The sequence below is a fragment of the Capsicum annuum genome, chromosome 12, assembly GCF_002878395.1.
Source record: "Capsicum annuum cultivar UCD-10X-F1 chromosome 12, UCD10Xv1.1, whole genome shotgun sequence".
In the NCBI taxonomy this organism is placed as follows: Eukaryota; Viridiplantae; Streptophyta; class Magnoliopsida; order Solanales; family Solanaceae; genus Capsicum; species Capsicum annuum.
Window position 1 is genome coordinate 84,356,005 of NC_061122.1, and position 23,164 is coordinate 84,379,168.

A 23,164-nucleotide genomic window follows, 5' to 3' on the forward strand; every position below is an offset into this window, starting at 1 on the left:
CCGTTATAAATTTGGTGGAAAATCACTTGGACCATCAAAATTAAACTGAGATGACCATGTTCTGGCAAGGTACAACGGCTAAAGTAGTGGACCGTCACAAATTTGGTTGACCATTACTTGTACCGTCGAAATTAAAATTAAATGACCATGTTCTGGTAAGGAGCGAAAGCCTAAATGGCGGTCCGTCACATATTCGACGGACCATCGTAGTAGTCATCGCTGTTACCCAAGCACTAGGTCAGTTCAGTTTAAAAATTATTATTTATCTATGTGACCCGTATTTGGCCTAATTGATTTTAAAGAGGTAAAATAGTGGTTACATACGTTGTACCCTTTTTTCAACTTCTTCAACTGACCAAATTCCTTTGGATTCAAATCCTCTAAAGGAAGCTTCTCTTCTTGGGACTCTCTATCTACTCCCCTTTTTCCTATTTAAGTGACCACCTCTCTTCTTTATCTTCATCTCAAGAACTCTTGAATGAAATTGTAGAGTGTTAAGTAAGTTTATTTTCAATATTTCCAAGCAAGTAAAAGAGTAACTTCTGCAAAATCAAGGTATGAAACCTCCATGTCTTTTATTTTTGAACTGATACAACATGAAATGAATAATTGGTTGTTGATAAAAGTTCATCTTGTTTTCTTCTTTTGTTTTAACTTGTTTTGAGTCCAAAATGATAATATACTTTATGTGGGTGATGTCTAAGTAACCGTATGCTCAAAAGTGTGGATTTGTGTTCATAAATGTGAAGTTGGTATCATTTTTTTCTAGAAAAATAGGGATTGCGTGCTAAATGTTTGACAAAATGCCGAATTGAATCTTAGATCTGAAGAAAATGGTGTGATGGTTGAAATGGTGAACCGTTAACTTTGCAACGGATAACCAAATAGACCATTGCAAGAACCCTATAAATGACACCTACTGGTTAAGATGGAACGGCCAAAGAGGTGGACCGTCAACTTTGCGATAGACCACCATATGAACCGTTGCAACTCTCTTAACTTTCAGGTCTTTTGGTAAGACCTGATGGCCTACTTGGTAGACCACCAGTTATCCGATGGACCACCAGTGTGGACGTCAAGTCTAAGTTTTCACTGTTTAGGCTGTTTTTGCATTATAACTTAATTCCTTACTTATGTTTCTGGGAATATGGCTCGTAAAATACCACTAAATAGAGGAGGAAGATCCTAAAGATGTAGAGACAAACCTGCACCTACTTACAACACCAGGCAACGGGAAACGGAACCTCTAATTCTCTCTCATACTAAAGAGGAGAGAGACAGTAGTACAAGCAGTAAGAGCTCAAGCCAACATGAAGCAACGATTGCTACATCTCAACCTGTGCCTACTGTGGGTGAAACTGAGGCTGCCAATGTGGCAGAACAAATGGAAGCAACTCATATGGATATTGAACCTGAGGATGCCAATGTTATCAAGTGTAAGGATCATTAAGTTTAAGAGGCGATTATATGGAACATAGAGGGAGCACGAGAGAAACTATGACTAATTGATACATACAACAAGAGAGATAAAAAGGCCATTTGCAGAGAAACATCAGATTGTGACAATGAAGCTACTTGAGTATCCAGAGTTGGAACACCATTTTAATAAGTATGAACTAGCATGGATGAGTAGACAGCCAGGTGTGTTTCAATTGAATTGGATAAGAGAATTCTTTACCAATTATCTTGCACTGGTAGAAAAGGACTGTCCAAAGAGGACATCTATTACAAGCTTACCGAACAAAGAGTCTGTACCTGTTTGAGGAGTCACTATCAATATCTCAGCCCAAACAATTAATAGGATACTCTTTGGTCCAGATTATGAGGCTCCACTTGCTATAACTGATCTTGAGAATAGGTTGAGAACTTCATCTACTCAGATGCCTTGGTTGGCTTTGTTATTGACTGATGATGGAAACCCCTCTTGGTTGACCAATCCCCGAGAGTGTATTGAAAAATATTCCATTAGCTTCAAGGATAAGTTCTGGTTGGCTGTTGTTTGCTTGAGGCTGATGCCAACAAAAGGTTATGGAAACTTAGATAAACTCAGAGCCATATTGGAGGCAAGTTTGGTTTCAGGGTTGCAAGTTGACTTCAGCTAGATTATTGTTGATGAGATGTTTGTGAAGGAATATAAAATAAGCAGTGCATTGCCTTTCCCATGCTTAATTACTTAGTTATGCAAATAGGCCGGTGTGCCCCTGATTCATGGAGTTGACAATGAAATCCTGGCTACACATAGATAGGACATTAAGAAGTCAAAAAATGACTTAAAGTTCATGATGTGTGTCACCAAGCCTCTAACTTACCAAACTCAATCTGCACCAACTCCTGATGCTACAGAAATTTCTGTAAGTATGCCATTCCTCATCATCATTTAGGTAACATAAGAATATGTGCCTCCAGGTACTTCTGCAGGGTCGGGTTCTGCATAATATATGGGAAGAGCAGACTTTGCCGAATACAGGTTAACACAAGAGAATTTTGCAAAATTAGTGAAGCTATAAAAGAGGTTTCAGAGATAGTTAGATAAATGGGCATCAAAATTTAAGCTTTTGTTGATGAAATTATAGCTGAGGCAATCCATCCATTCCAAACTATTAACTTTAGCATTGACAGCATGGAGCACCGCATCAACCAAAGGCTAGATGCACTGTCTCTCCCTGATAGTGCAAATCTCATGGCTGAATTTGAGAGGCAAAGGCTGATATAGTAGAGTTAAAGAGAAGGCAACTACATCAGAATATTTTAGACCCAGCCTTAGTTGCAAGTGATGATGATGAGGGTATTGTTGATCTGATGGGAAGACCCATCAAAGATAAAAAAAAGCAACGCATGGATGAGCGAGTTGTAAGGAAACGAGAAAAGAGGAGAAAGAGATAAACAATCACACCAAATCAACACGAATAGCATAATCTAAAGAGAGATTGAAAGAAATCAAGGAAAGATGAAGAAAAAAGAAAGATGAGAGGAGAAGATGAAGCGGCAGGAGTATCTACTAGTGTTGCCCCAGCAAGAGGGAAAATTTCAGGCTCAATCCAAGAGATGTTTCCTCCAGTATTAGAGGGGGAGGTTTTGAGTGCTTCTAACACCATAGGGGCCAATATTGCACCAGGTGAGGATGCAAGATCGTAACCATACTTCATAGATTCCTTTGTACTTTAATTTAATGCTTTGAGGACAATGGATGTGTTTTTCTGTGGGGCTGGTGTACTTGTACCATCGGTGGTTTGTGTTGCCGATATTATGAACCCCTACCATGTGCTATCTAGGAAAATAGATATGTCTAGGATCATGTTTAGTTTGCATCTTTCTTTTCTAGGTTTAACTTTAGATTTGGATTTTTCTTCTTTTTAAATCTTTTTATGTTGTTGATGTTAGTCCATGAAATAAAAGTGCTATTGGTGTTAGTATCTTGTTATAAATAGGGATGATGAATGATGTTGGCATTAAACTATGACTATTTCTATTTTACTATTTACCTTTATCTCATAGGATATGTGAGCAACTATTAGTGAATCTCTAGCTGGCATTAATCTGTAATACACATGACATGTGATGCACATCTTAAAAATAGTAGAATGAGTATGACTCAGTTGTCACTGTGTGTGCGAGTATTTTGTATTAGTTTTTATATAGTATATAGTACATCGAACTTGCCTGGTTCAGTTGAGGTTTTATTGTAGTTGATGAGATAAGAAAGGATGGCAAGCCACCATGAGCTTTTAGTCCACTTAGACAAAGCAATTAACCCTACTATGTAAATTTTTCTTCATCACCAATCATTCTAGTTTACTCTCTTTCAGTTGTTGACTCCTACCTCTGTACCTAGCCTAGTAATGGGCAATGTGTACCTAAACTTAGGCAAAACACCTAAGTTAAGGGTGGCTATTATAGGACTGATTAACTGCCTAATGGAAAGTTGTTCTAGAATTTGAATTTGAGCATTTGGCCCTGGTCTAGTTAAGACAATATGCACCTTGACTTATGGCATCAGCCTAAGCCGTGGGTGCCTGATTCTTGTGTATATATATAAAAAAAAAGGGGTGTTATTGCGATGAACCATGAATGAGCTAGAAAAGGTTAAGTGAGGTAGCAAAGCATTTGCCTTAGTAAGAAGAATTTGAAGACAAAGCAAGATAAAGCCTAGTTCTTAGTTACTTTTACCAAAAATTCCTTCCTACCCTAGCCTGATACCTCATTTCTAGCCCAGAAAAAACTTGTTTGATCTTGGAACTCAACTATAAAGGGGGCGTTGGATGATAAAGGAAAGCTTATAGGTACATGTGCTATGTTGGTTACTTCTTTGATGAGTGAGAAGGTTTTGATTTGTATCCACAAAATATACTGAGTGGTGGATCACCTTGTCTATGAGGGCAACCTGAGTCATACTTAATTTGGCTGATCACTATAGATTATTGTATCCATGTTGTCTGGATAATTGAATTTGAAACAATGCTGGTCATAGACTCTGACAAGTTAAACCACATGATTTGGATAACGAGTAAGTGGTTAGGTGAGAAATGGTTAAGTAGTAAATGTCTGTCATTGTATTGTTCATATTTGCAATTTGGTGCTGAGTTGCTTAAGGATAAGCAATGACCTTAAGTTGAGGGTGTTGATGTTTTGAATTTTGACGGAACATTTTTCATCTTTTTCTTGGTAAAATTGAATGTTTACAAGAAACCAAGTTTGCATTTAATATTGGTTTTTAGTTTTTCGTGGTAAGGAGCCAGCAACAGGAAAAGACTGACAAAATTAGAAGAAAAACACTTCTGATGGTCAAAATGGTGGACCGTCAGTCTTGTGATGAACCACCAGTTCAACCATCCGTGTTATATAGAACTAGAAATCTCAAAATATTCAGTGTCAGCCCATGTGGGGGGACCATTAGTCTTGCGACGGACCACCAACTAACCATTAGGCCTAAACAGAACGCATCTCTCCAGGACCATCAGCGATGGCCCATATGGTGGACCATCAGTTTTTTGACGGACCACTATTTTGGCTATCAGTTTCAAGCAGAACTGGGCTCTCTAGGACCATCAGTGATGGCCTATATGGTGGACCTCCACACTTCCAATGGACCACCACTTTGGTCGTCAGACTTAAATAGAACTGGGCTTTCACGGACCATCAGCGACGGCTAATTTGGTGAACCGTCAGACTTTCGACAGATCACCACTTTAGCCGTCACTTTGGACGCGGATTTTATCATTTTGAATTTTAAATTCTTTTTACCGGTGAACATATAAATACTCGGCCTTAGGTTTTATTAGGGATCTTTCTTTCCATCTCTTAATTTTTTTACAAGGTTTTCCATACTGAAAAATACATTATTACATAGTATTTCTCTAAGATTCATTGGAGATGTGTTGATCTAGATTCCTTTATCATATTTTCTATTGAAGATTGAAGAACAACAATTATGACTATTTGTAAGTAAACTTTGAATTAATTAATGAATAACACAGTGGTTTCTTCTCTTTCTTGGGTGGAAATGTGTGGCTAAGCTCCCATAACTAGGGGTATGGGAGACTTGATATAAAAAGCTGATTTTGGGTTGTGAATCTAGTAGATTCCCATCAGTAATTGATATTGCATAAACACTTCTTCACTTTAATGACTTTTCTTGGTTGCAAGCTTGAAAAGTGAGCCCAAGAACAACACTTGTTCAAGTAGAAAAGTGATTGTTCGGAAAAGAAAGGGTTTACATAAATCTAAAGACTTTAACCTTGGAATAGAGGGTAGATGACTTAACCAGCTCAACCCATGTGAGACTATAGTTGAACTAATAATAAGTTCCTTAAGTTTGAAAGAATTAAGGGATAAGTTACTCATTTATGTTGAGAAACTAATGGGTAAACCATAGAATTCAATTACTCCTGCAATAAGAATTGTTCATTGTGAATCCAAAATAGTTCACAACCCTAGTTGCTTAAGCATCTTGGTAACCATAACTCTAGTTTGATTCTCTTATTAAATTACTATTAGCAATATAACCTACAGTTAGATTACTTTTTGTGACAAATATTTGTATATAATTGATATATCAAAATATCCCTCTTTTCAAGAACCTTTGGTCAACAGGTCAATAACAACCACAATACTTAGTGAAATCAGTATTCCTTATGGGATTTGACACCCATTCTCGTTGGGTTCTAAATTTGGCAGCAATCGCTTACACTCTCTAATTAGAGTTGTAATTTGGGCGTATCAGGGGACCATTTTGGGAAATCACATAGTTGAACCCAAGACAACGTCCCTCTATGCTCAAGCAAACTTTATCCTAAAAATGGGTGGATTCTGAGCTATATTGGTGTTAAAATTAAGTCACCAAACTTTTTAGGATTTTAGATAAAAATTGGGAAATGAACCATTAAAATAATGGGAATCTTACCACAAATTTAATGGAAAATTGGATAAATTAATGATTCTAAGGCTCCACAATCACCCACAGTCGATTCTCCAAAGAACAACTATTTTTTTGGGTTTAAGATTTTAGAGAATAGATAAGAAATGGTGAAAAATTGGCTAAAGGGGCTATTTATATTCTTTCAAGGTATGCATGTATCACTTAAGCGAACATCGACTCGCTGTTCTCTTGAGAAATACTAGTGGCATAGCATATAGATCGCCTATGCAATCCTCTGTTCTCTTAAGAAATACTAGGCTAACTAAGCAGATGTAGCATTTGTGACAACAGTATCGAGTACACGATACTTGCTCCTCTACCAAGGGGGTTGCATATACGATAATTGTGTTGCTAATGGTATATTCACTGGGACATGAAAGATCACTTAAATGATCAAAGGCATCACGGACGCGAAACAAGTCTTTGCCAACCCCTCGAGATTATCTAGAATCTCAATATTCAAGCAGAGTATGCTACCCTACAAAATTTAATGTTACCCACATAATGGAGCAGTCCAAATATCCATCCAAGGTTGTTTTGATAAAAAGTGGGTCCCGCACCCACTTGCCATTTTTTAACTTTTGATGAATATCTCAAAATGAACTTAGGAGTCTTGAGACCCGAGCCAAGGGTCCGCCTAACCTAAAATCAATGTTCTAAATATGTCGGAACAGTTAAAATTAGCAAATGAGATTGTTTAACTAGTGTTTTTTTCCTTGTAGCCAATTTCATTTAGTGAAGGCTTTAAAATTGAGAATTGGCTCTAAAAATTAAAGGATTTGTCCAGTAACCAAACTGTCAGTTCTTAAAGTCAAAATGACTTGGGGCAACAATAGGAAAGTTCTAAATGACAAAAATAAGTGGAAATTAAGAAAATGACCTGAAGGGACATTACACTATTAAAATGGTTAAGGGATCTATTAGGAATCAAATCAATCCATATAAAATAGTACTCCAAATAAATTTGGGTTCCTCCTCTCATAATATCAAGCATGCTTCCATGAATTCTATCTGAAAACACAACTTATCTAACCTTTTTTAGGTGACAAGCTCTAATATCCATGGACTCGCCCACAAATAATTAAGTTACTTAGTATCCACCAATTATGATTCATACGACCAAAGCATGAGTATGTCAAACAAGGATGCAAGTACATAAGAAGATTCCAAAGTAGGTAATGATGCATTTTCCTTGGGGTTCACAAGCATGAGACAATATTTGAACTAAAGTTCATCATCTGCAAACAAGTAATAAAGAAAGAAGTGAAAGGTATTCAACTCATCCCGAGGGTTCTCTATTATAAATACACACCTTAAGGTTTGAATTTTAACAAGAAAGTATTTACTATTTTGAACACAAGAGTTAAGGTAGGACATTTAAAGTACAACACAACTTTCTTTCTTAAGCAACCTTTCAAAGGAAGTTATCAACAATCGAAACCATCTTTCTTGAGAGACCTAAGGAGCTATAGGAGGCGTTACCTATGTCCAATAATCTTATCATTCTTATATCAATCAATCCTAACACATCAACATATCTACCCACATACAAAGTGAAAAAATGTAAAAAATATACACTGGCCATTACTGAAGCACCATGGATTCTTTCTCAAACAACAACCATAGTCAGTATAAAAAACATAGAGCTCACACAATTTAGTATAAATAAATTAGACCATGAAAGAATCTTAGAGACTTAAATCTTATCATGGTGTTGTTGGAGTTCACTTATTTTGAAAAACCTACTTACCATAATGGAAATATCATTATGACTCTAAGGATCACTAGGAATAGAAAAGGGTAGGTACATACCTTAGGAAAAAGGTTTTGAACTTGTTTTGACTCTATATGTACTTCACAAGGACCTTACTTTTCCTGTATCATTTTGTATCAATAGGATTGGTCACCTCTCTTCTTTGTATGAGCTTCGTTGGTAGGTAACTTCTCTTTTAATCCATGGGGTTAGATGCTTCACCCCTTACCATTAAGAATCCATCAACCCGTGGGAGTTTATTCAGACTCCTCACTTCGTTGGTAGGTAACTTCTCTTTTAATCCATGGGGTTGGATGCTTCAATCCCATGCTTATAAGGACTTTTCTTCATATTTTCCTTCAGAAGTATTTCTTTGTGAAACTACAAAAGGGAAGGAATTAACTGGGCAAAACACCAGTACTATCGTTAGACTGTAACAAGTGGGTTGGTATTGACAAGTCTCTCAACTAAGTATTCCTTGCCCACCCCCTTCAAGTATCTTCTTATCTAATTAATCTCACACAAATCTTTTTCTTAAGCAGTGTTTTTCCCTTTCTTCTCAATTTTTTCCCTCTTAAGTACTTCCTAGACTTCTCTTATTATCATGTAGTCCTCACTTACTTGATATGGTGTTAAGGTGAGAGGAGTGTGCTTTCCTCTTGTAAATACAAATAAGTCTTTGGATTTACACTCGATATTGGACATCTTTGTTGACTAACCAAGGTCTATAAGCAACATATGTTAAAATACATAGGAAAAACATCACATAACACATCTTGATACTTGCCAATGTAAAATTAATTACCACTTTATTTGTTACCACCAGTTCACCATTCTTAATGAGACATTGAAGTTTATATACTTTGGGCCCGTCTTTGAGTAGGAAGCTTCATTCTCTCAACCATGGTTCAACTCACTACATTATTACTACTCCTAATCAATGACCTAGGATCATACTCTATCCATTATGTTGAACCTTGCATGGAAGTGGTTCACATTTTCATCAAGATCCTCTTTAGAAAGATCCCAATGATTTTCCTTAAAGAACAAGTAGAAATCATCTCCTTCTCTAATTGGTCATCTTTATCGATTGAGTCACTTAATCATACCATCTGTAGGTTCATGATAAGTATCCCCAACCTCACACACTATCATATTTTTAGCACAAGATCAATCATAAAAGATCATATTTCCCCTTTTAAGAAGCCTCAACAAGGTGCTACGCTATAAAAATCATAATTTACTCATCAAAATGAGAACAATGATACCTATATTAAATATTGTGTTTCGTGTCCAAATTTTCATAAAATTCCCATGTAGGGATGATGTTCCGGCTTTTGACGAAATATTTTTCATCTTTTTCTTGGGAAAATTGCTTGTTTTCAAGCAACCAAGGTTGCATTTAATACTGTTTTTAGTGTTTCAGGGTAAGGAGCCAGCTGAGGGAAAAGACTTAGAAAATTAGTAGAAAAACACTTCTGACGGTCAACATACCGGAACATCAGTTTTACAATGGACCACCAGTTTAACCGTCAGTGTTATACAAAACAAGGCATCCAGAAACACTAAGGATGGCCCATATGGTAGATCGTCAGTCTTGCAACGGACCACCAACTCAACCGTCAGGCCTAAATAGAACCCATGTTTCCAGGACCACAATGACGGCCCATATGGTAGACCATCAGTCTTTTGATGGACCACCAATTTGGTCGTCAGTTTTAAGAAAAATTAGGCTATTCAGGACCATCAGCGATGGCTCATATGGTGGACTGCCACACTTCCAATGAACCACCACTTTAACTATCATACTCAACCAGAACTAGACTTTCAAGGACCATCATCGAAGGCTAATTTGGTGAATCGTCAGACATCCGACGGACCACCACTTTAGCCATCACTTTGGACGTAGATTTTATGATTTTGAATTTTAAATTCTTTTTACCAGGGAACATATAAATACCCAATCTTAGGTTTTATTAGGGATCTTTCTTTCTATCTGTTAATTTTTTACTAGGTTTTTCATACAAAAAATACATTGTTATATAGTTTTTCTCTAAGATTCATTGGATATGTCTGGATCTAGATTTATTTATCATATTTTCTATTGAATATTAAAGAACAACAATTATGACTTTTTGTAAGTAAACTTTTTGTAAGTAAACTTTGAATTAATTTATGAATAACACAATGTTTTCTTCTCTTTCATGGGTTAAAATGTGTGGCTAAGCTCCCATAACTAGTGTTATGGGAGCCTTGATATTAAAACTTGATTTTGGGTTGTGAATCTAGTAGATTCCCATGATTAATTTATATTGCATACTCTTCTTCACTTTAATGACTTTTCTTGGTTACAAACTTGAAAAGTGAGCCTAAGAACAACACTTGTTCAAATAGAAAAGTGCTTGTTGGGAGAAGAAAGGGTTTACATAAATCTAAAGTCTTTAACCTTTGGATAGAGTGTAGATACCTTAATCGTATCAACCCATGTGAGACTATAGTAGAATTAAGACTAAGTTAATTAAGTTTGAAATAATTAAGGGATAAGTTACTCATTTAGGTTGATAAACTGATGGGTAAATCATAAAATTCAATTACTCTTGCAATAAGAATTGTTCATTGTAAATCCAAAATAGCTCACAACCCTAGATGCTTAAGCATCTTGGTAGCCATAACTCTAGTTTTACTTCTCTTATTTAATTAATATTAGTAATATAACCTACATTTGGATTACTTTATGTGACAAACATTTGAATAAAATTGATAAATCAAAATCCCCCTCTTTTCTGGAACCTTCGATCAACAGTGCAGTAATAACCACAATACTTAGTGAACACAGTATTCCCTGTGAGATTCAAAACCCATCCTAGTTGGCTTCTATTTTTTACACTAATCGGTTACACTTTAATGAGGGTTATAGTTTGGGCGTATCAAATTTTGCCTCCGTTGTCGGGGAATACGATTGTCAATTAAGTTTGTGTTTATTAATTGACCTTTGGTCAAGTTTCTCAAATTTTACTTTTGTTTGTTGTTTGTGTTCTGTGCATGGTAGTTATTGTGTATGCCAAGTACCAAGAAATCAGGTGCACCATTATTACCAATACATTTGTAACCATAATTAATTGGAATAATGGTAGACCCCCAAGATACTGAAAGATTAGCTGCTCTAGCTAGAGCTCAACTAAATCAATAGAATAACGACCAGCAAGTGCGTCATCCTAATCTTGATGATGATGAGTTGGGGGATGACGATTTATTTGATCCTGTTAACCCAAGGCGTGTAGAGAATATGGTTTCACCAGTGAATTGGAATGTAAATAGAATCACCCCTTTAGGGTAAGGCAAGAATGTAAACTCTTGCAGTTTAATCTCAATGACGACATAGATGGAATGGATGGAGTAGGTGCAACTGAAGCTATCATTCCTCCACCTCTAGCACCAGGAGCTAAATGTTATATTATTATATAATGATTCAACTCTTTTATCTAAAGGGGTTGCTCAGTGGTCTTCCAGGAGATAATCCAAAAATATATTTGGTGAACTTTGTCACCATTTGCAAGTCTTTTGATAATCCAGGAGTGGGTCAGAATGCTATCCGCCTATATTTGTTTCCATTGTCTCTATCTGGGAAGGTGATGCTATGGCTAAATGAACTAACTCCCAACTCTACAACCAACTAGAGGCAGTTGATAAGGATTTCCTAGAAAGGTTCTTTCCACCCTCTAGGAGGGTACAGTTGAGGGATGAAATCAGTAACTTTCGATCGCTTCCCACTGAAGCTCTTCATGAGATGTGGGAGAGGTTTAAAAAGAAGTTGATGTAATGCCCGAACCATAACATGACAAATATTCATTTTATAAAGACTCTTTATAGGGCTTTGAACTTTATTAAGAAGCCAGTTATGGATAATATTGTAGGAGGGTCATTTGTTGACCTCACTTTTTCAGAGGCTTCAGAGATGCGTGATCGAATAACCAAACAAAGTAAAGCTTAGCATAAAAGGGATTCTGTGGTACTAATCCCTACTGTGTCTGACTACAGAGAAATACTAGAAGGAGGAAGAATGTGATGAAGATATGACACATTTAAAGACACAGATGGATTTGCTAACTAAGCATCTATTGTCTGGAAAAACGGAGAAGGTGAAAGTTTTTGCATCCAAGGGACGAGATGACTTTGATTCAGAAGAAGAGCCAAACTATCTAAATAATTAGGGGGTTTCTAAGGTAATAGGCAAGGAAATCAAGGAAGAAACTATTACGACAAAGCTGGTTACAAAGATAGAGATTAAGGGAACAAGAAGAGGAAAAATGATAGGAGTGGACTATATATACCTCGTGGAAGCAGAGACAATGCTATAACTACCTCTAGAAAGATGTCCATGGAGGACATGATGAAGAAATTATTGAAGAGAGTTGATACTACCAACTCTAGGATGACTACTATGAAGAGTGATTTGTCTTCCTGAGTCAGTTTGTAAACTAACACAATACTTCCATCAAACAGTTAGAGTGGCAAATGAGCCAACTCTCAGTAGCATTATATCAGAGAAAGATCAGAACTTTGCCATATAATATAGTTTAGAATCCTAAATATGATGGCTCCTACATGGCAATTACCACATAAAGTGGTAAGGTATTACCAGGCCCATCTGTGGGCAAAACTGTGATTGCAAAGGATATTGAGCATGAAAAAAATTATCTAATTGAGTTTGAGAAACTGGATTAAGTTATTGATAATAAAATATCCAACTATCAACAGGGTGATAAGTTGGAGAAGAGCAAGGGAAAAGAGACAAAAGTGGAGGTTACTATGCTCCCAAAACCAACTCCTCCATTTCCCCATAAATTAAAAACAAAGGCTGATGACATAAAGTTTTGCAAGTTTATGGCTATGCTTAATCAGTTGAAAATTAACTTACCATTAGTAAAGGAATTAGAAAAAATGCTTGGGTACGCAAATTTCATGAAAGACCTTGTTACGAAGAAGTGGACAGTTAGTTATGAGGGTGGACAATCTCCATTATTGTGGTGATATTTCCACAAGGTCATTGGTGTAGAAAAAGGCAGACTCGGGAGCATTTACTATCTCATGCACTATTAGTCCTCTTGATTTCCCAAAAGCTCTATGTAATTTGGGAGCCAGTATAAATTTGATGCCGCTTTCTATCTATAAGAAGCTGGGTTTGGGGGATCCTTATCCCATAAATATGGGATTATTTATGGCAGATAGGTTTGTGATGCAGCTCGTAGGATTCTATATAACGTATTAGTTAAGGTGTCCAGTTTCATATTTCCAACTGCTTGTGTCATTTTTAATTGCGAGGTTGTCTTTGAGGTGCCCATAATCTTGGGTAGACCTTTCCTTGCAATCGGCAGTGTACTTATTGATCTAAAGGAAAATGAGCTAATCTTAAGGCTGAATAATGAAGTAGTTCAAATCGATGTATGCCAGTCTATTGGACAACATTTAGATATGAGCGTATTTTCTCTAGTGGATATTTATTAGGAGGAGGAGCAGGAAGTACCTACAGAGGAAAAAATTATTGTAGAGACTTTAGTAGCTGTATTAATGAATTTTGATCAAGACGGTATTGAAGATTATGACAAGACTGTGTGAGCCTTGACATGCATGGGTTCTTATTCTTATGCACCCAAGAAGCTGGATTTGGACTTGAAAAATTGTCCCAGTCCACCAGCCAAGTCGTCTATTGAAAAGCCACCCACTTTGGAGCTGAAAGAGTTGCCCGGTTATTTGAGATATGTGTTCCTGGGAAGCAGGAATACATTACCTATTGTTATTGTGGCTGACTTAGGTAAGAAATAGGTGGAAGCCCTCATCTCTATTCTTAAGAGATATAAGAGGGCTATTGGTTGGATGATTGCAGACATTATGGGTATTCCTCCTGGTATATGCACACACAAAATCTAGCTAGAAGAGGATTATGTCCCAACTATTGAGCATCAACATCATCTTAACCCACCTATGCAAGAGGTGGTGAAGAAAGTAATCATCAAGTGGCTAGATGCAGGAGTGGCATACCCCATCTCAGATAAAAAGTAAGTCCTGTTCAGTGCTTGACAAAGAAAAGGGGCATGATAGTGGTGGCTAAGGAGAAGAAAAAGTTGATTCCACTTAGTCCTGTTACTGGATGTAGGGTGTGTATGGATTACATAAAACACAACTCGTGTACATTAAAGGACCACTTACTAATTCCTTTCATGGATCAAATGCTTGATCGGTTGGTGGGAAGAGGTTGGTATTGTTTCTTGGATGGTTATTCTGGTTACAATCAGATTTCTATAGCCCCAGAGGATTAGGAAAAAATGACATTCACCTGCCCATACAGTACTTTTTTAGTTAAGTGGATGCCGTTTGGATTATGTAATGCACCCGCTTCCTTTAAATGGTGCAGGATGTCTATTTTCTTAGATATGATTGGAGATACCTTGGAGGTGTTTATGGATGATTTTCTGTGGTGGGAGATTTGTTTGAGCTATGTTTGGTAAATCTAAGTAGGGCTATGCAGCGGTGTAAGGAGTTCAATCTTGTGCTTAGTTGGGAGAAATGCCACTTTATGGTGAAGGGGGGCATTGTTCTTGAGCATAAAATTTCAGCAAAGGGGATTGAAGTTGATCGAGATAAAGTTAAGGTTATAGAGAAGCTTCCATCTCCTATTTTAGTGAAAGGGATGCATAGTTTCTTTGGTCATGCTGGTTTCTATCGGAGGTTTATGAAGGACTTCTCAAAGATTGCAAACTTTTGAAGAAGGAAGTCAAATTTTCCTTTGATGAGTATTGCTTGAAGGCATTTGAATGACTTAAAGGGAAGCTAGTTGATGCTATTATTATTGTTGCACCAAATTGGTCAAAACCATTTGAGATCATGTGTTATACAAGCGATGTTGCTCTTGGAGCTGTGCTAGAGCAAAAAAAGACAAATTGTTTCATCCAATCTTTTATGCTAGCAAAGGGATGAATGGAGCTCAAAAGAATAGCACTATCACAAAATATGAACTTCTTGCAGTAGTCGATGCTTTTAAGAAGTTTTGAGCTTTTTTGCAAGGAACCAAGGTGGTGGTCCACATCGACCACGTAGCCTTGAGATATTTGATGGCAAAAAAGGATGCAAAACCAAGGTTGATTAGATGGGTGCTGCTACTTCAAGAATTTGACTTTGAAGTCAAAGATAGAAAAGGTTGCAAAAACCAAGTTCCAGATCATATGTATAGGCTGGAAAGTGAACAAGCAGTTAGAGCTGAATTTGAGATAAATAATGCATTTGTAGATGAGGATATCTTGGCTGCTGTTATGGAGAAAATAACTTTGTATGCTGATTTCGCAAATAATATGGTGAGCTAGGTGATACTAGAGAATCTTTCCTTTCATCAAAGAAAAAAAAGTTTCTCCATGATGTGACCCATTACTTCTGTGATGAGCCATATCTTTTTAATGATGTGCAGATGGTATTATTAGATGGGGCATCTCAGAAGTAGATATATTGAGTATACTGGAAGAGAGTTATGCTTCCCTAGTTGGATTTCACCATGCAGGTAATCGGACTACAAGAAAAGTGATTCAGAGTGGCTACTATTAGCCCTCTTTGTTTAAACATGCCTACGAGTTCGTAAAGTGGTGTGACCAATGTAAAAGGCAAGGGTCCATCTCAAAGCACCATGAGATGCCAATGTCTAAAATACTGGAGGTAGAATTATTCAATGTCTGGAGCATTGATTTCCTGGGGCCCTTCGTGAGATGATTTAGGATGAAGTATATATTAGTGGTCGTTGACTACGTGACAAATGGGTTGAGGTAGTGGCTCTGGCAGATAATGAAGAGAAGAGAGTTGTTGCATTCCTAAGGAAAAACAGCTTCTCTCACTTTGAGGTACCATGTACCATCATCAGTGATGGAGGATCAAACTTTTGCAACAAGCTGTTCAGAGCTTCCTTGGCAAAATACGGATTTAAGCATCATAAAGTGGCTACACCATACCACCCGCAAACCAGTGGTCAGGTAGAAATATCTAATTGGGAAATCAAAGCTATCCTTGCCAAGACTATAAATACTAGAGAAAGGATTAGTCTAGGAAGCTGGATAATGCCTTATAGGCATGTCAAACGGCTTTCAAGACACCTATTGGCAGTCACCATACTAATTGGTTTATGGCAAGGCATGTCATTTGTTGAGGCACAGAAGTGTCTTAACTTGAATTAGAATGAGGCAACGAATATGATATTGGGGTAGCTGAATGTGATGGATGACTTCCATCTTTGATCTTATGATTGGGTCGATCTATACAAGGAAAGAATGAAGAATTACCACAATCACAGGATTGAAAAATAGGATTTCTAGAGAGATTACTTAGTGCTTCTGTTCAACTCCAGACTCGAATTGTTTCTAGGTAAGCTCAAATTCAAATGGTCCAGCCTATTTAAAGTGAGTCAAGTCTACTCATCTAAAGTAATGGAACTTGAAAATGAAGACGAAATTATCTTCAAGGTAAATGGGCAGCGTGTGAAACTGTATATCGGTCCAATGGACTCGATAAGGTATATTGATACTGTCTATCTCGTTGAAGTTTGAATAATTGAGATAACTGAGTCATGCCGCGATAATAAATCAGGCGCTAGTGGGCGGCAACCCATAATGTGTTGTTGTAAAGCATTAGTTAAAATATTTTGTTATTCTAGTGCACTTTTTATGTCTTTTTAAAGTGTGAAGGATTTAAAACGCAGCAAAAAGAAGTATACAATTGGAAAAGGGGGGAAAATCTGAGCTACTAGAACAAAAGTGACGGCCAAATTAGTGGACCACCAGTCACCTATCAGACCACTATTTCAACTATTGCAAAGAAGCTAAAAAATTCATTCACTGGAAAAAGTTGACGGCCAAAGTGGTGGACGGTCACTAAATTGGTGGACCACCACACTGACCATAAAAATCAAGCTGAGTTGCCCAGGCTTTGGTAAGGTGCAACGGCCAAAGTGGTGGACCGTCACAAATTTGGTGGACCATCACTTTGACCATCAAAATTAAACTGAGTGACCATGTTCTAGTAAGGTGCGACGGCCAAAAGTGCTGGACCATTACAAATTTGGTTGACCATCACTTGGACCGTTGAAATTAAACTTAAGTGATCATGTTCTGGTAGGGAGCGATAGCCCAAATGGTGTTCCATCATAGTTGTCATTGTTGTTACCCAAACACTAGGTCAGGTTAGGTTAAAAATTGTTATTTATTTATGTGCCCCATATTTTGCCTAATTGATTTTAAAGAGGTAAAAGAGCGGTTACATACGTTGTATGCTTTTTTCAACTGACCAAATTCCTTTGGATTCGAAGAAATCTAAAGGCAGTTTCTTTTCTTGGGACTCTTTATCTACTCCCTTTTCCCCTATTTAAGTGACCACCTCACCTCTTTATCTTCATCTCAAACATTCTTGAATGAAATTGTAGAGTTGTAAGTTAAGTTTGTTTTCAACATTTGCAAGCAAGTAAAAGAGTAACTTCTGCAAAATCAAGGTATGAATAACTCCATGTATTTTATTTTTGAACTGATACAACATGAAATGAATAATTAGTTGGTTGATAAAAGTTCATCTTGTTTTGTTCTTTTGTTTTAACTTGTTTTGAGTCCAAAATGATAATATACTCTATGTGGGCGACGTCTAAGTAACCTTATGCTCAAAAGTATGGATTTGTGTGCATAAATGTGAAGTTGGTGTCAATTTTTGCTAGAAAAATAGGGATTGCATGCTAAATGTTCGACAAAATGCCGAATTGAATCTTGGATCTGAAGAAGGAGGTGTGACGATTGAAATGGTGAACCGTTAACTTTGCGACGGACCAAGAAATAGACTGTTGCAAGAACCCCATAAATGACACCCACTGGTTAAGATGCAACGGTCAAAGTGGTGGACCGTCAACTTTGCGGCATACCCCCATATGAACTATTGCAACTCTCTGAATTTTTAGGACTTTTGGTAAGACCTGACGGCGCACTTGGCAAACCACCAGTTACCCGATGGACCACCAGTGTGGATGTCAAGTCTAAGTTTTCACTAGTTAGGCGGTTTTTGCATTATAAACTAATTCCTTACTTCTATTTCAGGCAATATGGCTCGTAAACTACTACTAAACAGAGGAAGAAGATCCTTAAGAGGTAGAGACGAACCTGCACCTTCTTACAATACCAGGCAATAGGAAAGGGAACCTCTAATACTTTTGTAGACTAAAGAGGAGAGCGACAGTAGTACAATCAGTACCAGCTCAAGCCCAGACGAAGCAACGGTTACTATATGTCAACCTGCGCCTACTGTAGGTGAAACTAAAGCTGCCAATGTGGTAGAACAAATGGAAGCAACTGATGTGGATAATGAACCTGAGGATGCCAATGTTATCAGGCGTAAGGATTATCAAGTTTGAGAGGTGATTAGATGGAAGATACAGGGAGCATGAGAGAAACTATGACTGATTGACACCTACAGAAAGAGAGATAAAAAGGCCATTCGCAGAGGAACATCAGAGTGTGAAAACGAAGCTACTTGAGTATCCTGAGTTGGAACCCCATTTTAATGAGTATGAACTAGCATGGATGAGCAGACCACCAGCAGTGTTTCAACCAAATTGGGTAAGAGAATTCTTTGCCAATTATCTTGTACTAGTAGAAAAGGACATCCAAAGGGGACATCAGTTGTAAGCTTGCCGAACAGAGAGTCCATACCTGTTTGAGTTGTCACTATCGATATCTCAGCCTGAACAATTAATAGTATACTATTTGGATCAGAGTATGAGGCTCCACTTGCTATACCTGATCTTAAGTATAGGTTGAGGACTGTATCCACTCAGATGCCTTGGGTGGCTCCGTTATTGACTGATGATGGGAACCCTACTTGGTTGACTAATCCATGGGAGCATATTGCAAAATATTCCATTAGCTTTAAGGCTAAGTTCTGGTTGGCTGTTGTTTGCTTAAGCCTAATGCTAATAAAAAGTGATGGAAACTTGGATAAACACAAAGCCATATTGGAGGAAAGTTTGGTTTCAGGGTAGCCAGTTGACTTCGGCCAGATTATTATGGTTGACATGTTTATGAGTGCATATAAAATAAGGAGTGCATTGCCATTCCCATGCTTAATCACTAATTATGCAAATAGGCCGGTGTGCCCCTGATTCATGGAGTTGACAATGAAATCCCGGCTATATATAGATAGGACATTAAGAAGTCAAAACATGAATCGAAGCTCAATATGCGTGTCACCAAGCCTCCAACTTACCAGACTCAATCTGCACCAACTCTTGAAGCTACAGAAATTCCTGCAGGTATGCCATTGCCTATCACCACTTATGTGACACTAGAATATGTGCCTCCAGGTACTTCTACAGGGTTGGGTTCTGCACAATAAATGGGAGGAGCAGACTTTGCCAAATACAGGTTCACATAAGAGAATTTTGCAAAATCGGTGAAGCTGCAAAAGAGGTTTCAGAGATATTTAGATAAATGGGCATCAAAATTTAAGCCTTTTGTTGATGAAATTGCAGTTGAGGAATTCCGTCTATTCTAGACTATTCACTTTAGGATGGACAACATGGAGCACCACATCAACCAAAGGCTAGATGCATTGTCCCTCCCTAATATTGCAAAGCTCACGGCTGAATTTGAGCAGGCAAAGGCTGATATATCAGAGTTAAAGAGAAGGCAACTACACCAGACTATTTTAGACCCAACCTTAGTGGCAAATCACGATGATGAGGATATTTTAGATCTGATGCAAAGACCGGTCAAAGATAAAGAAAAGCAGCCCATGGATGAGCGAGTTGTAAGGAAAAAAGAAAAGAGGAGAAAGAGATCAACAATCACACTAGAGCAACAGGAATAGCATATCTCTAAAGAGAGCTTGAAAAAAATCAAGGAAAGATAAAGAAAAGAGAGATGAGAGAAGAAGATGAAGCAGCAGGAGTAACTACTATTGTTACCCCAGCAAGGGGGAAAATTTCAAGTTCAATCCGAGAGATGTATTCTCCGGTATTGGAGGGGGAGGTTTTGGATGCTCCTACCACCATAGGGGCCAACATTACGCCAGGTGAGGACGCAAGATCCTTAGCACAGTTCACAGATGCCTCAAATCAATAAGAGGCAATACAAGTAAAGCCATTCCTTTGTACTTTAATTTAATTCTTTGAGGACAATGCATGTGATTTTTTGTGGGAGTGGTGTACTTGTTCCATCGGTGGTTTGTGTTGTCGATATTCTGAACCACTACCATGTGATATCTAGGAAAATAAACATGTCTAGGATCATGTTAAGTTTGCATCTTTCTTTTCTAGGTCCAACCAAAGTAGCTTCACCGACTTTTAACCAACCTATGGGTGCTCTACATCTCTTACCATATAAAACCTCAAATGGTGCCATCTTTATACTAGCATGGTAACTATTGTTGTAGCAAACTCTATCAGCGGTAAATGCTCATCCCAACTACCTTTGAAATCAAGGGCACATGCTCTCAACATGTCCTCCAAAGTTTGGATAGCCCTCTCAGCCTAACCATCTGTCTGTGGATGAAAAGTGAAACTCATATGAACTTGGGTACCAAGACCCTTCTGAAACGATCTCAAGAACTAAGAAGTTAACTGAGTACCCTTATTCGAAATGATAGAAAAGGGAACTCTATGCAACTTGACTAACTATCGAATATGCAATCTAGCATAGTCCTCAGCTATATATGATGTATGCACAGGCAAGAAATGTGATGACTTAGTCAGCCTATCGATAATAACCCATATAGAATCATGATGGCATTGGGAATGAGGTAAGCCAGTCACAAAATCCATATATATCTCTTCCTACTTCCTAGTGGGTATACTAAACTCTTGCGTCACACCACCAGGTCTTTGGTGCTCTACATTAACTTGTTGGAAAGTTCCACACTTAGCTACAAACTCAGCTATATCATTCTTTATACCACTCCACCAATAGATTTCTTGCAAGTTGCGGTACATTTTGGTAGCATCGAGATGAATAGAATATCGCGTGCCATGTGTTTCAGCCATAATTCTTTGCCTCAGATCACCAACCTCAGGAACACATAATCTTCCCTACAACCTCAACACACCATCTCCCCCTTGGGAGAAAACCTCTACCTTTTGGTCCTTGACTTACTCCTTCAGTCTGACCAAGCTAGCATCTAGGTTTTGCTTCTTCTTAATTTTCGAAACTAATGAGGATTCGGAACAGCTTTGCACCAAAATATTTCCCTCAGCGGAATCAAGCAACCTAACAACCAGTCTTGCCAAATGATGCACTTCATGAGCTAACTCTTTCTAATCCGTATATATATGTGCAAAACTACCAATCAACAACCTGCTAAGGGCAACTGCCACTACATTGGCCTTACCTGGATGATACAACACACTCATATCATAATCTTTTAACAACTCTAACCTTCTTCTCAGTCTAAGGTTCAACTCTCTCTGAGAAAACACATACTGCAGGCTTTTGTGATCAGTAAACACATCTACATGCACACTATAAGATAGTGTCTTAAGATTTTCAAAGCGAAGACCATAACAGCCAACTCTAAGTCATGGGTTGGGTAGTTCCTTTCATGGGGCTTCAATTGTCTAGAGGTGTAGGCTATAACTTACTTCTCTGCATCAACACATAACCCAAACTAACTATAAAAGAACATAGTATACCACAAAACCATCAGTACCATACGGAAAAATCAATACAGGGGCTGAGGTGAGTCGAGTCTTCAACTCCTGAAATCTCTTTTCACAGGAATCTGACCAGAGGAACTTAACTTTCTTTTGGGTCAACCGGGTCATAGAAGACGCTATATAAGAGAAACCTTTAAAAAATTGATGGTAATAGCCAGCTAGACCCAAGAAACTTCTAATATCAGATGAAGAGATAGGTCTAGGCCAATTTCTTACAGCTTCTGTCTTTTGGGGATCAACTCTAATACCTTTAATTGAAATGATATGACCTAGAAATGCTATGGACCTTAGCAAAAACTCACACTTGCTGAATTTGGCAAACAACTAATGATCTCTGAGAGTTTACAAGACAATTCTAAGATGATCAGCATGGTCTTTCTCAGAGCAGGAGTAAACAAGGATATCATCTATGAAGACAATAATAAATATATCAAGATACTACTTGAACACTTGATTCATGAGGTTCATGAATTCTACATGAGCGTTGGTTAACCCAAAAGACATGACAAGAAACACAAAGTGACCATTGCGGGTTCGGAAGACTGTCTCTAGGATGTCACACTCCCTTACTTTAAGTTGGTGATAGCCGGATCTAAGGTTTATCTTGTAGAAATAACTTGCACCTTGAAACTGATCAAACATGTCATCTATTCTCGGAAGAGGGTACTTGTTCTTAACTATAACCTTATTAAGATTAAGATAGTCAATGCACATACACAAGGAACTATCTTTCTTTCACACAAAAAAGATAGGTGCGCCCCAAGAAGATACACTAGGCCTTATAAAACCTTTATCTTAAGGATCTTTGAGTTGCTCTTTTAACTCTTTAAGTTCTGCGGGTGCCATACAGTAAGGAGGAATAGAAATGGGCTGGGTGTTGGGAAGAAGGTCAATCCTGAATTCTATCTTTCTATCGGAGGTAGCCTTGGGAGATCTTCCAGAAAAACATTAGGAAACTCATTAACTATGCTGGTTGAATGAATCGTTGGAGACTTAGACTTAGTGTCTTTAATCCTAACTAAATGATATATGCAGCCTTTGGAGATTAGCTTTTTGGCTTTTAGATAGGAAATGAAATGACTCTTGGGAGATACTGAACTCCCAGACCACTCAAAAGACTGGTTCATCAGGAATTTGAAATGTTACCACATAGGTACGACAGTCTATAGATGCATAACAAGAGTGAAGCCAGTCAATACCCGGAATAACATCAAAATCTACCATGTCTAACTCTACTAAGTCTGCAAATATGAGTCTATGGAGAACAGTAATAGGATAC

General features: G+C 37.8%; 1 long non-coding RNA gene across 1 annotated transcript; it reads left to right on the forward strand.

The window, feature by feature from the left end:
• The first annotated feature begins 430 nt into the window (after positions 1-430).
• Positions 431-20,377, forward strand: LOC124889801. The gene is made up of 2 exons (XR_007048701.1): positions 431-555; positions 18,278-20,377. It is a non-coding gene; the product is annotated as an uncharacterized LOC124889801 (long non-coding RNA).
• Positions 20,378-23,164: the final 2,787 nt, after the last annotated feature.